Raw genomic sequence first — 16,921 nt, forward strand, 5'->3', positions numbered from 1 at the left:
GTGTGTGTGTGTCTGGCTACACCCCAGCCTGCTACCCCCCACGCCTGCTACACTCCAGCCTGCTACGTCCAGATCATTACACCCGAGTCTGCTACACCTCAGCCATCTACACCTCATCCCACTAAGCCATAGCTCACTCCACTCTAGCTCTTTGAATCCAACCTGTTACATCACAGCTGGCTACACTTGCCCCACTACACCGCAGCTCTCTACCACACCCCAGCAGGATGTGACACCGGTACCTCATCCTGCTACACCCAGTCCATCACACCCAGCCAGTACACCCAGCCCACTACACCCAACCCGCTGCTCGCGCACACTCATATACACATGTTACTGGCCATAAGCCGGCATGGGCCAGCTCGGGGTCGGACCCGCATGGGTTCGAATCTTGGGTATGGCGGTCGGCCCATACTCAACCCGAGTGTTTATCCTCTCCTTGGGGCTGGTCGATAAATGGGTAACTGTCATAGGCTAGTGTGTGTGTGTGTGTGTGTGTGTGTGTGTGTGTGTGTGTGTGTGTGTGTGTATACAAGGTTAAATGACGTAACACACAAATAGTAATCACACACACTCCTGCAGCTTATTTCCTGCTGGATAATGCTCTTATCGAGGCCATATTACATCGTGTCCTGTCCTCATCACTTTGCATTTAACTGGAGTAAATGTCATCCACCAAGTATCAGACTAACCTTGGAGTTTGTTCAGGTCCCCATGTGAGCTTAATACAGTCCCCATCATTCTTTTACTCCCCTAATAGCCTTGGCATCATCCGCAAGCAGATTCAGGTATGAGTCCACTCCTGTGTGTGTGTGTGTGTGTGTGTGTGTGTGTGTGTGTGTAATTGCCAATTTGTACAACACGAGGAAGGAGCTCAACACTAATGGGGTCCAATTTCTTGATTCTATTGTGCTATCTTACAAATTTGTATAACTTTTTTTTATACTGTCATCATTCCATTATCTTACCTCACTCTTCCAATACCCTGATGCTATAGAATGACTTATTTGTATCTTATGTATCACGTATCTTACTTATCCTCTTGTATTGGCGTCTGGTTGCTTTATCTTGGCATATTTCGAAGAACTATTCACTTTCAACATCAAGCTTGTTTAGAAACTTGAAGGTTGTGATCAAGTTACCCCTTCTTCTTCTTCTCTCTTTCATGGTAGGCAAGTTTATGGCCTCAAACCTCTCAGTGTAACTCAGCTCTTAATATTGGTGTCTTCTCTCTTGCTCTCTTCTAGACCTGTATCTGTTCTTCACATCTCTCTAAATTCGAAGACTAAACTTGAGAAGCATAAAACACGGTCTGAGTAATTGGTTGAACCTCTCCATATCCATGTATATAAAGGGGATTCTGATATTTGCTAGTGCTAGAGGAAAGTTTGTCTCCTTCACAAGTCTCTGTTATCCACATACCTTATCCATACAGTATCTCCATATACATGATAGCTATCGTAATATTTGCCAGCACTTAGATTGTCTCCTTTGCTACTCTAATGTGATGCTCTGACGATGTGGTAGAGGCGTGTCAACTCATAACTTTGGAGATTGTCAAGATCCCATTGTAAGAAGATGCAATCCTCCATGCTTTTGATTTCCATCTTATCCTTTGCATAATCTGCAAACACTTCAGGGGGGTTTACTTAACTTCTGGCGAGTCATTTACACGGATCAGAAGAGTAATGGTCCCATATATCCACCACGATAGTTTTCTGTCCATTGAAGGATCATGCCCTTTATTCCCGCCTGGTGATCCAGTTTCTCGGTCAGCCTCCCAGTCGGATAGTGTCAAATGCTTTCAGGCAGTCCAGGTACAAACAGTCGACCCAGTCCTCTCTTTTGTCCGAACTGAGGCAACTCTCTCAGAAATTTCAGAGGTTCGTTACGTATGACTTTTCTTCGTTCGTGTGACCAAGTTGTCTCTCACTAAGGTAATTCATCCTGTGCAGGAAGTCATCCGCTTGCTTCTGATTATCTTTTCCAGTGACTTACAGACAAGACCATCTGTGATACTGGCTTGTAGCGCAACTCTAGATAGGTAAGACGTTTGATTTTTTTGTTACTCCTTTGACACTTTGCTTTTCTCCAGCGACATCTTGCACGGTATTCCTAGTGCTTTATCAGTTATATCCGCTCACATCTTCAGCGCACTGGTGAAATTTCATGAGAATCATGAGTCTTGTATTGGTCGAAACTCTTTAGTGTTCTGTTAATGTCTCTTCGAGATACCTCAGTGCTTTCTGAGATCTCCTCCCCCGTCCACCTCATGGGTGTTGGTGCTATAATGTCTTCCACTGTGAAAACACTATGGAACTTGTCCGTCAGTTCCTCACATCATCCTCTACAACTCTTCCCTTAGCCTGATTTAGCTGCTCTTTGACTGATAACTTACCCCAGAGAAATCCGTGGAAAACTTTTGGATTTTCTCCTAAACTGTCTACATTGTTGTTTTCAAATTTTCGTTCTTTCTCCTTGCTTAACTTATCATATCGTTCCTTTGCTCTCTTATACCTTGCACACGTTGTCTGAGTTGATTTGTTATCTGTGTCTTTGCCACATCTCGAAGCTCCTTTGCTTTTTGACGTTTGCTATTGAACCCTTTCTCCCTCTTTCTTTTCAACCTTCTCTTTATGTTTGAGGCTAGAGGCACCCCACCCCGCGTTCCTACTGCCTCACGGTAAATTTCCATAATACCCAGGGTCCTGGTTACTGAATTTTATCTCCCAAGTTATGCTACCGACGAAATTGTTATGTTGTGTGTAGTTTCCACAATTATACCTCGTTAAGTCTTGTCTTCCCTCTGCTCGTTTACCCTCCTTTTACCACATAATCAAACTGAAGCATCACACGGTGATCAGTTTTCCCAACTGGGTTTTCTTATGTGATGTTCTTAGCACCCATACTGTTATGTGTGAGGATAAGGGCTAGCAATGATGGTGTATCAGTCACCTCTCATCCTAGTGTGTTCACCGACATGCTGGTATGGGACATTTTCCCCTGCGCACTGTAAGGCTAGTGACTCCATGATTCCATGTCATGATGAAAATACAGATTCCTTCTATATGTATCTTCATAACTGAAATCCTTCATCATCAGTATCCTGCCATCTCTGAGAAGTGCCTGTCTTAGTGCTTCGCGTGCCATCCTGATCGTTCCTTCATTGCCATCAATTCATATCAATTCTGGGTCGTTTATATACTTTTGAGGATTATGTAGTATAAACACCACTGTGCACTTCTTCCCTGCAAGAAATACAAAGGCCCTATTACCAGCTGACCATCGACACACCAGCCACACAGCCAGTGTGGGGCTCACTTTGCTTTACCAAATATATTGTCCCTCACCTTCCATTATGTACCCCAGGGCCCCTGTGTCCTGACTGCTGCTTTCTTTTCCCTACTTTTCCTCAATGAAGTTTTCCTTATGTTCTGAAGTCTTTGTACGTCAGTTCATTCTTTAAGGTTTCATTACACACTTGCTGGTCCCTCAGTATCATCCTTACATACTACTTCTGTATTTTTCATAACCCATTTCAGTGCGTGTGTTTTCTATCTATTGTTATTACAGTTAGCTATTAATCCTGCTTTTCCTTCTCCTGTCTTCATCATCCTGACTTTCTCATGTGTCATTCTATCCTTCCTTTCTTATTCTGAGCCTTTCTCTTAACCCACAGTCTTCTTTACTATATCTCGTATCTCTTTCCCTTCTTATCATTTCTGTATGATAAATCCACTTTACTTTGCTCTCGCGTTCTAAATTATTGCTTCATATCTTTTCCCAAAGTTTTCTGCTTATCTTCTCCCAGTATTTCTTATCTCTCCTCTAGATGTGGTTCCTGTACCTGCTCCTCTCCCTCCTTATCTCCCGTACTCCTTATCGTATTTTGGTGTTGTCGACACTCTCGTCCTATCTCAGCGTCTCCTCCTTCTGTCTCCCCAGTATGAGCACCGCCCCTACCCTGCCCTGTTCGTTGCTCCTGCAGGAGTTTACTCTCACATTTTCTGATGACCACCCCCTTCCATCTCTCCCACTACCATGATCTTACTCCATGAACCACCATGACTCCTGATCCCCCTGTTTGTTAACCCTCCATCATCCGTAACACGCTCCGGACGCCCACCTTCCACCCCCTCCACCAACCCTGCGTACAACCCTGCTGTCTCCTGCACTCACCCTTGTATTGACATACCTAGACCAGCACGACATGCTCTGCCGTCTCTGTCACACGAATAGAAATAACTTTCTTTCTGTCTTTCTTTCCCTGCCGCTTCCTTTCCCTCGCCAGCTCAACCTCACGATTCTCCTCAGTCATCTGTCGTGTTTCCCTTCCTCCGTCGGGGACGCGAAGGCGATGGTGGACGCTGGCTTATGTGAGTGAAAAACTAATTTCCTTATTTAGAATTATAGGACAGCGATGCGGGCGGTGGGCACTTAACGGGGATGAGGCGGTGGTGGCGTCTCCCTCCCTCACACCGCCTGATCTCTGATGGTGAAGGTGGGGTGGAGGGTTGGGGTTGGGGGATGACACCCCCGTCCGGGCGCTGATGGCCGCTCGGGGGGAGGTGGGAGAGTACCTCATGTTTACGTTTGCGGCGTCCATGTGGGGAGAAAATGGGGCGTGGATGATGGCGCTACTCTGGAGAGGAGGGAGAGAGAAGGGGTAGACCTCCATTCTTGCTGGTGTAATCGGTTTAAGTCGAAGGATTTACCGCTGATTGGACAGCTTGTTAGGGTACTGAGAGAGGAAAATCTTGGTGTGGGTGGATTTAATTGGAGTCCAGTGATAAAGAGAGTATTTGATCATTGTCGCTTGACCATCGATGATTAACACAGAATGGGGATTAATGGCAACCCTCAGCCCTCTTCTCTTTGTCTGTATGATTCTCTCTCTCTCTCTCTCTCTCTCTCTCTCTCTCTCTCTCTCTCTCTCTCTCTCTCTCTCTCTCTCTCTCTCTCTCTCTCTCTCTCTCTCTCTCTCGTTATGACGCCTGTACCACACCACAACCATCTCCCAGTCTGTGTGCTGAAATCCTGAATACGCATTCGCATCGTGCAATTGTAATTTGATTATCTTTTTTTTCTGTTCTTTTTTGCGTCATTTGGCTAATATTTTGGATTCTGAATTTCATTCATCTTTTATCCGGCAAATTTGATTTATCTACTGCTGGGTAGATCTTGAATCTGATTTATCTACTGCTGGGTAGATCTTCAAAAAAATCTAATTCATCTGTTATCCGACGGATTTACCAACATGTCATTTCTACGCTCGAACAGGGTTGTTGATTAATTTTGGGAGTCACATTCTTGATATAAGTAAAAAAAAAGATCGATTCAGAACCTATTTGTATAATCTATCTGTCAACTGATTTACGAGGGTTGAGGTATATATAGGCTGTATTTACCAGAGATGATTGTAGGCTGTGTCTACGAGGGGGTTGAGCTATAGGCCATATATGCGAGGGTTGAGCTATAGGCCCAATTTACGAGGGATGATTTGACGCTATATTTACGAGGGTTCACTACAAGCTATATCTGGGAGGATGAGCTATAGGCTATATCTACGAGGGTTGAGCTATAGGCTATATCTAGGAGGGTTAAGCTATATAGGTTATATTTAGGAGGCTTGAGCCACATAGACTATATCTGCCAGGGTTGAGATGTAGTCTACGTTCTTATAACATCCGTTACGATCCACGAATGAGCTGGTCCGTTCCAATCACTGGACCAGGAAAACCCATTTCAGAGGAACGAACACCTGTGACAAGTGGCATACACAATTTTGGTGGACGTCCTTGACCTAGCTTAGGCTAAGATATATATATATTTTTTTTTTTTTCCATACTATTTGCCATTTCCCGCGGTAGCGAGGTAGCGTTATGAACAGAGGACCGAGCCTTTGAGGAATACCCTCACTTGGCCCCCTTCTCTGTTCCTCTTTTGGAAAATTAAAAAGAAAAAAAACAAGAGGGAAGATCGCCTTGATTAGGACGTTCAGTCGTTCGTCCCTTTTATCACTAAACAAAGAAACTGTACGTTGGGAAATAATTCTTTTGCTTGCCTGATTCTTTATGTTTTATGTGTTCCCGCAGAAGCTTCAGCCTAAGTGATGAAGGTGAATGAGGGTGAGGGTTGAGACGGTGAGTGAAGGTGGGGTTGACAAGGTGAGGGTCGGGAAGGTGGGCGAAGGTGAGGGTTGAGACGGTGAGTGAAGGTGAGGGTAGGGAAGGTGAGTGAAGGTGAGGGTTGAGACGATCTGCAATTTCTCCAGGTATTATGTCAAGGTTTTGTCCCAGTGTTTATTCTGAGTTTTGTTTCGGTCTTTCCTTCAGGTTTTGTCTTGTTGTATCATCTTTAGGTACGAGTTTCCACCACCAGGTTTTTCCTGGTCTTCCCGTCGTACTGCATCCTGGTGTTTCCTCCAGGTACTGACCTGGTGCTATGCTCCAGCCCTCCCCAGGTATTTTCACCATTTTTTCTGTGTGTACAGTTGCTCAGTCCGGACTTTTTTTTCCTGATATTTTACCCTGTTTTTCCTCTGAAGTGTTTCATCTCATGATTCGTTTTGGTTTGTCATGAAAAAAAAAGTCCCTGAATTTTGTGTTGTGGTTTTGTGTTGCTGATTCGTCCTTGTCTTTCATTGTATCTCCTCATGATGCCTAGTCACTGTCTTCCTTCTCTCTGCTTTATTTCACCTCTCTGTTCTCCTCTTATCTCTCTTATCCTTTTTCTTTCGTCTCTCTTACTTCCGCTCCCTCCGCCTCCCACCTCCTCTTCGTGGGGTCAGCAAGGGCGCCCATCTGTAAGATAACACATCCCCAGGAAGACACACACTACACTTGCACCTCTAGCGGGAGCTGCCAAACTCTTGACGTATGCAAACTGCGAGCGACTCGGTATGACTTGGTGAGTCGTCGGTCTGTCCGTGAAGCTCTCGCACGGAGGCACATGTATCTCTCTATACACGTATGGACACAACCTCCTCCCCGAGTTACGTGTACAGACAACTGACTTCGCAACAGATTACGATCGAGACGGACGCGCGCTGTTGGCCCGCTGAACAAGGCCAGCTGTGTAGGTCGGTGAGGTGGAATGGTGAGGGAGCGTGAGTGTGGCTTCAGATATTGAGGTAACCAGCGGCCCTGTGTTGGGTTGGAGGAGGAGTAGCGAGCCCAGGGGACAACAGGTATGGTTTAGTATTTAACGAAGAGGTAAGTTAACGTGCATTCATACCCGCTTGATAGATAAAACTTACGATAACAAGAAATGAATTAGCCATGATATATGCGAATGCCAGAAGTCAATTATTGCTTTTATATATATATATATATATATATATATATATATATATATATATATATATATATATATATATATATATATATATTTATATATATATATCTCAGAGAAAGTATACTTCCCAGGTGTTTCCTAAGTGTCGTAAAAGGCGACTAAGAAAGGTGGTAGCCGGGGGCTGGAACCCCCTTCTCCCCTTCTTATATTTCAGTTTCTAAAAGTTGGAAAAAAGGATCCAGGCGGGGAGTGCTTCTGCTCCTCGAAGGCTCAGGCTGGGGTGCCTGAATGTGTGTGGGTGTAGCAAAAATGAGAAGAAAGGAGAGGTGGAATGTTTGAGGAAAGAGATCTGGATGTTTGGTTGTGAGCAAAACGCATCTCAAGAGTACGGTAGAAGGATGATTTTGGAATATCTCAGGGTTCTAGTCAGGGGGTTAGTGTAAGGGCGAAGGCGAGAGGTAAGGAAGTGATGTAAGATACTCCTGAAGGAGGCGTTGTAGGAATATGTGAAAGAGTGTAAGGCAGTGAGCTACTGACTGTTGTGGGTGAAGATCAAAATAGATACTGAGAGGTGGACAACGCTGATGCAATCGGCCACGAGAAGGATAACGAAAAGAGGCGAGTGATGTGTGTGGAGGTGAGTGAGTGAGTGTGTCATTGTTATGATGCGGGAGGTAAGGTATTAGTGATGTGGGATGTAAATGCGATGGCGTGTAATGTAGCAGTCGAGGGTATAGTTGGGAACATGGGGTATTGGGTGACGTGAGTGGGGATGGTGAATAGCTTATGGAGTTTTGTACTGAGTAAGGACTGATAACTGGGAATACTTGGTGTAAAGAGACGGATATACGTAGATACACGTGGTAAAGTGGAGAAAGGGAGCTTTGTTAGCTAACGTGCTAATTGATAAGTGTGCAGAAGAGACTCTTAGTTGTGACTATGCGGAGAGGGGCAGGTTGTGGGATGTCAGTTCATTACCTGCTGGAAGAAAGGGTTGAGGATTTGTGGAGGCTTTTGGGAAATCGGGAACTAATGTGGGTGAAAAGAGGGTGGTGAAGGTAAGTGAGCTTGGAAAAGAGGCTTGAGTGAAGAGATACCGGGAGAGATTGAGTGCAGGCTGGCAAAAAGGTGAATGTGAATGAAGCTAGGGGAGTGGGTGAGGCATGGGAGGTGTCAGAGGAAGCAGTGTTGGCATGTGCAGGGGGAAGTGTGTGTGGTATGCGGGTGGTGGAAGGTGGTGAAAGATAAGATAACGCAGTTAAGTTGGTAGTGAAAATGGAAGTAGATGATAGATAGTTTTAAGTTTATAGTCTATGGAGAACTTACCAAAATTGACGCATGTGTTCATCCTTTTTCGAACCACCGTGGCTCTGGGAAGACCACCATGATTTAGCGAAGACCATCACGATTTGAGGAAGACCATCATGATTCTGGGAAGACCATCATGACTCTGGGAAGACCACCATGGTTTTGGGAAAATCACCATGATTTAGGGAAGACCATCATGATCCTGGGAAGACCACCATGATCCTGGGAAGACCACCATGATCCTGGGAAGACCACCATGATTCTGGGAAAACCACCATTATTCAAGGAAAACTGCCACGAGTCTGGAAAAACTACCATGATTCTGCAAAAACCACTATGATTCAGGGAAAACCACCATGATTCAGGGAAAACCACCATGATTCAGGGAAAACCACCAAGATTCAGGGAAAACCACCATGATTCAGGGAAAACCACCATGATTCAGGGAAAACCACCATGATTCAGGGAAAACCACCATGATTCAGGGAAAACCACCATGATTCAGGGAAAACCACCATGATTCAGGGAAAACCACCATGATTCAGGGAAAACCACCAAGATTCAGGGAAAACCACCATGATTCAGGGAAAACCACTATGATTCAGGGAAAACCACCATGATTCAGGGAAAACCACCATGATTCAGGGAAAACCACCATGATTCAGGGAAAACCACCATGATTCAGGGAAAACCACCATGAATCAAAGAATTTTGAAGTTCCTTGATATCAAGTTGTATTCCAGTAGGAAGACACCACACGTAATTCTTTGATATAGAACAAAAAAGATAGTCCGTCACCAAAAAAAAAAAATCAGGTGTCTATTTATTCCCATGTGACGATTGTGGCATGACGTACACTGACCAGACCGATTCGTCTTGCAATATGACGAACTTGAGCAACGTAAATATTCCGTTAAGATCAGCACCTGAAGTAAGTATCTTGTCTCATGCGTGTGAAAACTGTTCATATATATATATATATATATATATATATATATATATATATATATATATATATATATATATATATATATATGTATATATATATTCATTCCTGGGGATAGGGGAGAAAGAATACTTCCCACGTATTCCCTGCGTGTCGTAGAAGGTGACTAAAAGGGAAGGGAGCGGGGGGGCTGGAAATCCTCCCCTCTCATTTTTTTTTTCTTCCAAAAGAAAGAACAGAGAAGGGGGCCAGGTGAGGATATTCCCTCAAAGGCCCAGTTCTCTGTTCTTAACGCTACCTCGCAAATGCGGGAAATGGCGAATAGTATGAAAAAAAAAAAAAACATACATATATATATATATGGCTTCGGTGCATTATTACATGACAGCTAGAGACTGAGTGTGAACGAATGTGGCCTTTGTTGTCTTTTCCTAGCGCTACCTCGCGCACATGCGGGGGGAGGGGGTTGTTATTTCATGTGTGGCGAGGTGGCGATGGGAATGAATAAAGGCAGACAGTATGAATTATGTACATGTGTATATATGTATATGTCTGTGTGTGTATATGTATATGTATACGTTGAGATGTATAGGTATGTATATTTGCGTGTGTGGACGTCTATGTTTGTATATGCACGTGTATGTGGGTGGGTTGGGCCATTCTTTCGTCTGTTTCCTTGCGCTACCTCGCTAACGCGGGAGACAGCGACAAAGCAAAATAAATAAATGAATAAATGAATAAATAAATATATATATATATATATATATATATATATATATATATATATATATATATATATATATATATATATATATATATATATTGTATGAGGAAACTTCATGAAAGCGCGGAGGACCTGCATGGTCAGCAGTCTGGGATTGTGTGGCCAGGCACTGTGGTCTGTCATCACCACCTCCTCCCCTCCCACCAGCCACCATCATCATCACATCCGTCGTGTGTGACCTCCCGCCGCCACCTGCACGTCCGCCTCCCCATTGTGTACACCACGAAGCCCGTGTGAAACCCAGACTGTCTCCCCTCGTGAACTGCTGCTTGGACGCCGACTTCCAGTCTTCCCTTTTCCCATGCTAGAGCAGGTGGCTTCTAGTCTCTCCCTCCCCGCGCGATAGTCAACAAAGGATTCCCATTGTCATCCTCGCAGTCTTGATGGCCAGCTGGGTCGCTCACTATCCCCTACCCCCCACACCCTCCTCCTCCTCCTCACTCCTCCATTCCTTCCCTTGTCTATTGCAGTCCAGCTGAGAATCCAATTCCTTGCCACTGATTGTCGGCCGGGAATTCCAGGTACCCGGAGCGATACTGAGCAGGGGAAATTCTAATGCGGTTCCGCCGTGATCCATCTGGGCTGCAGGAGCCATCTGCTGTCTTCCAGTGTGAACCATCTGGGCAGCAGGAGCCATCTGCTGTCCTCCAGTGTGAACCATCTGGGCAGCAGGAACCAGCTTGTCCCTTGCACTGTAAAACACATGAGCATCAGCAGCCAGCTGGTTCAATCCTCTGTAAGCCACCTGAATGCTAGAATCTAGCTATAGTTTCCTCCAGCATGAGCCATCTGAGCCTCAGATGGCAGCGTGTTCTCTCCCTAATGAGACATGCTGGCACCAGGGTACATCTGGATCCCATCCACTCCCAGCCATCTGAGCACCAGACACTACCTGGGGTCCCTTATAAGCCATCTGAGCACCAGGAGGCAGCTGGTTCCTTCCCCCGTGAGCCATCTGACCATAGGGACCCCACATGGCTCCCTTTACTGCAAACTATATACCTCCCATACGTCGCACCCCAGCACTCCCCTGACCTTATACACATGATTCACACTGTACTGTCGAGCCTCAACGTGTACGTATGTGTACCCTGCATCATGATACAGAGGCCGCTGGATGTGGTAATGTATCGGGACATTGATCACTTCAACAGACTAGGGATCAAGATGTCTATCCCGGATTGACACTACATGATATATAGCCTTTTTACCCCACTAGGTCTACGATATCAACAGACTATCACATGTGATCTTTTGCGAAGTTCTAAAGATTATTTCATTCCGTTGTTCCTTCTCTCATTTACATGTAAATTGAAATGTGCTTTAGCTTCCACGTACAGTGATAGTAGCGCGAAAATGTACTTCCTATATTGTTTCAAGTCAACGAAGAAATTATAATACTGATCATTACTTCATTCTTAATGACTCTCTCGAAGAAAATGATGGGTATAACTGTTGAATTCTTTATGGTCTGTGTTCATTTAAGGCAGACTGGTAATTCTGAAGGACATATTGGGGGTTAAACACTCATGTGGGGGGGGGGGGGGGGAGACCCAGGACCTTTTCTAATATGGCGGGTCGTGACCTTGTCGAGTACGGCGGGTCGTGACCTTATCTAGTATGTCTACCATACTGGCCATCCTCACACTGGTCTCCCCTGCAGTCTCCACATCTTGATCACTCGGCAACCCCCACGGCGTGTTCGACCGTCAGTGTCCACACCTTAAACCATCGCTCCGCAACATGTTGTAATTTACGTCCCAGAACCATCGTGTGGGGGGGAAATCCAATTACCATCGTAACAAAACTGAAACCTTTTAAACTTGGGAACATTTTACTTAGCATCCTTCACCATTGAATGGGAAGTTTAAGGCCATGACAGATACATTCATTTGGTCGGGACTAAATTTTATAGCAGTGTTTGTATAAAAAAAACCCGAAATATCTAAATAGCAGAAGAAAAAATGAGGTGATTATGTGATTACTCGTTGAGTATTCTGTGGTTGTATGTGATATTGGTAGGAAGGTTGAATGTTGGGGTCATGTTTGAGCCAGCGAGTGAAGGAGCTGTTCTAGGTTAAAGATAGCTCACCACCATCGTGTAAATACACTTACCGTGGGAGGGAAAGATTCCTCACAATGATATATACGAAGAAGACGGTCATATTTCGTAATGGCTTTAGTGTGTTGGTGTCCGTATTTTGTCTTCAGTTTAAGCCAGAAATGACCTGAAGCAGACTGATGAATAACATTGTTCCAACGTCAGACCAGACTGAAAACAAGAAACAAAACCCACTCAGCAATGCGACGCCTTGATTTCGATCATTTCATGATCATTTTTGACGTCGCGTCCCACCTGGAGGCCAAGCTTATCGTGCCACCAGTGTGCGCGTCCCACCGGCTGAGAGAAACTGCCTCATACGACCGTTAGTGTCTACCCTGGACGAACCCCCTGCGGTTTCTACATCACAGTCCACCGTCGCTTCTCACGTCTTCACCGCCTCGGGCTGGAGAAAGGCGCTCCGACGTCCAATAGTCTCGGTAGCTTTGACTTTCCTCCAGCTTACTCGACCCACTGTCATGGAACCCTCTGGCGTTCGAGTGCTGAACTACAACGTTATTCACGCCGTCATCCGCTTACCATTCTTGACAGAACACCCCCCAAGTGACCTCACACTGAAGCACATTAGCTTTGGAACTCCACCACGACTTGCCGCCCTTCTTGGTAGAGCTCCCGGTGCCTCAGAGCTGAACTTGAGCTGCTGTTTATGCACTCGAATCCTGCCTCAGTTCTCATCATATTACTCTATGTCCGTCTGGGGCTGCCGACACCGTCAGCAACGAGCGCCAGCCACTGGCGTGTACACGGAAGCTAACGCGTCATCAGGAGTCACCATACAAACAGCTGGACGTTCGCCAGATCCGACATAGCTGGTAGACTCCGTCCTGATGTTGTTACCAGGCAGCAGCTTCCAGTACCATATAAACTACCACATAAAGCAAGACAGGAAAAGGATGTACTTTTTCCAGTACCTTGAATGTATTCCAACATGTTTCCAGACTTGTATAGGCCTGGAAGCTGTACTTCCAGTGAGAGTTCCAGACGAGAGGTCCTGGCTGCTGCCCCTCACCAGACGGTCGCTTCGTCAGCAAGCATTAACCCCCCCCTCCTCCTCCCCCTCCTCCAAGAGAGGGGGTCGTCTCCTTGATGCTGCTTGATTACGATGGCCTGGGAGGGTCACTGGTGGGAGGGAAGGGGATGGGTGGAGGGAAGTGCAAAGGAGAAGCTTAGAGCAGAGCGGTAGGGTAGCGAGAGAGAGATAGAGAGAGAGAGAGAGAGCAGCCAAGTTTCCTGGCTCAGCCATTCTTGTTATGTTCGTCGTATGATGACCCAATAAGGGGTAACAACATGACGCTTTTTGCCTTAAGTAATAATTTTCCTTCATGACGTGTCCTGTATGGCCGGGGGTTGCCTCTACCCCTGGCAGCAGGTGGCGGATCATCTTGGTGTGCCAACCTCATCACTCATCACCAACAACTTGACTGACCTTACCAGTAACTTTGCTGACCTTACCAGTAACTTTAGTAACTTGACTGACCTTAATGGTAACTTGACTGACCTTAATAGTAACTTGAGCAACCTTACCAGTAACTTTGTTGACCTTACCAGTAACTTGATTGACCTTACTAGTAACTTGACTGACCTTAATGGTAACTTGACTGACCTTAATAATAACTTGAGCGACCTTACCAGTAACTTTGCTGACCTTACCAGTAGATTGATTGACCTTAATAGTAACTTGAATGACCTTAGTAGTAACTTGACTGACCTTGATAGTAACTTGACTGACCCTTACCAGCAACTTGGCTGACTTTACTAGTAACTTCATTGACCTTTACCAGCAACCTTACTTACCTATGCGAATAACTTTACTGACCTTACCAGTAACTCTACTGACCTACACCAATAACCTTATCCACCTATAACCTTATCCACCTATGTCAATAAGTTTACTAACTTTTCTGACCTTTGACAGTGAATGTTATGACCTAAGCCAGCGTCTTTGCTGAAGTATACCGCAAACTCGACTGACTTATACCACTAACTATAGTGACCTTACCGTAACTCTACTGACCTAAAACACAAACTTTATAATTACCCAGGCCAGTAACTTGACTGCCCTTAACAGGCAACTTAACTGACCCCTGATAGTATTACTGACCTATACCGATAACTTTATTGTCGTATACCACTAACTTTACTGACCTTAACAGTCACTCTGGACTGACCTTACCAGTGGGAAGGTGACCACGGGTCCGTTCCAGTTTGACAAGTCGAGAAGAATTCGGGTCACAAAAATCCGTGGAAAAGCGTCAGCTTCCCGAGGATGTGGGAACTGGACGGTGTCTAAATATATCGCCCCAAATATGCAAATCTCCCAGTGAGAGTAACTTTTGTCTATACTGAATAAATATGTTGATAGAAATTGTGTTTTCTATATATACCAAGTGAAGTTTTTCACTTGATGTGGATGCGATACGGACTCAGGACAATGGCTGGCTTAGGGGATATATATATATATATATATATATATATATATATATATATATATATATATATATATATATATTATCCCTGGGGATAGGGGAGAAAGAATACTTCCCACGTATTCCCTGCGTGTCGTAGAAGGCGACTAAAAGGGGAGGGAGCGGGGGGTTGGAAATTCTCCCCTCTCATTATTTTTTTTTAATTTTCCAAAAGAAGTAACTGAGAAGGGGGCCAGGTGAGGATATTCCCTCAAAGGCCCAGTTCTCTGTTCTTAACGCTACCTCGCTAACGCGGGAAATGGCGAATAGTTTGAAAGAAGAAAGAAAAGAATATATATATATATATATATATATATATATATATATATATATATATATATATATATATATATATATATATATATATATATATGGGTAAGGAAAAGATTACCATAAGAACATATACAAACAACTCATCCGCTCCACCTTAAACTATATCTCACCTTCCTGGTCTTGCGTCCCTCTCAAAAGCAAATACAAGCTGCAGACCGCACAGAATAGTGCACTCAGAACAATCACTGGCTGCCTAGCAACCATAGACATTCAACACCTTCACAGTAAAACAAAGATCCTCCCAATAGAGTCCCACCTCAACATGTTCGGCACTCAATTCTATACAACAGCATTAGGCACCTCCCATTCACCAATCCCAAGTAGAAATAAAAAGCTTACTCCTATCCCATACTTCGGTAACCCCTACTTTTAGATCCGCACGCGCTCGACATATACAACGCTAACAAAACACTACACTCTGAAATATTCCCTAACCCCACAAGCGGCAGTCAGCCAACCTCTCAATCCTACCGACATACCCCCCATCAGAAACCACACTCCCTAGACGAATAGACAAATACGAGTCACACTCTCCCGCTGACCCTTTGCACACATAACCCATCACAAAAACACTAGAAACATGGTTTCAAAATATCTCAAGACCCTTCATGCCCACAATGCAACTACCTTAAAGAAGACACTGAGCGCTTACGACTCAACTGATCTGCACTCTCTACACTCGGATGTACACACATCACAGCACTTTATGACCTGTGAGTTGTGCGTTACAGAGATACAGATTAGAAGGAAGATATGACATTGTACACTCAGGATCTGGGTAGACTTCTGTAAGTCCTGCTACAGCTCCTTGTGTGCAGCCGACGAAGGGAGGTGGAGAGGAGAGGAAGAGGAGTGAGGTAAGAAGCACAGGAGGAGACGTGGGAGACAGTGAGTAGGATGGGTCACAGTGGGCGACATCAATAGCCCTGATGAGCGCAGTGTACGTCTGACGGGTCGAGATTGTCTCGAGACATTATATTGTGGGGCTTCTTGACGCTTGAGTCTCGGCCTTCGTACATTATTGGTCTTGTGTGTCATGTTGGTCTTACGCGTGTCCAGAAACCATCTTCTTTTAGAACGATGTATTGTGGGAGCTAAGCTGAGCTAAATGTAAGAAAGTAATGAGGAAAAAGATGGAAAGAACGTTTTTTTTTTCATTGTTGTAGTATTTCTATGTATGGACGCATCTCTGATCATGGTGAAGGGTTCCACCGGTGCCCAGCTGTGGTAAGCACTGACACTATATTACATTAACCGATCTGACACTCACGAACCCGGGTACAGCATTACAAAACTGGTGCTGGAGGCCAAGCTAAGCCCTCCAACCCTAACTAGAGTGGATGTATGTAACGTCACAGTAGTGAATGAGGCAGCTTGTAACGGATGTATGTAACGTCACAGGAGTGAATGAAGTAGTTTGTAACTGATGTATGTAACGACACAGGCGTGGAAGTAGTTTGTAACGGATGTATGTAACGCTACAAGCGTGAATGAAGCAGTTTGTAGACGACTAGATATCTTCAAGCTGCTTAATGTGTGTGTCAAGTAAGGTCTCCCACTTCACGGAAGAGACAGTGTTCAGAGCGTTAGACCAAGTAGAGAGGAGAACCAAGAAGTGGTTATGCCATTCCCTGGGGAGTTGTATAGCTCTTCATGCGATGCCCTGT

This window comes from Panulirus ornatus, chromosome 2 (assembly GCF_036320965.1).
Source record: "Panulirus ornatus isolate Po-2019 chromosome 2, ASM3632096v1, whole genome shotgun sequence".
NCBI lineage: Eukaryota > Metazoa > Arthropoda > Malacostraca > Decapoda > Palinuridae > Panulirus > Panulirus ornatus.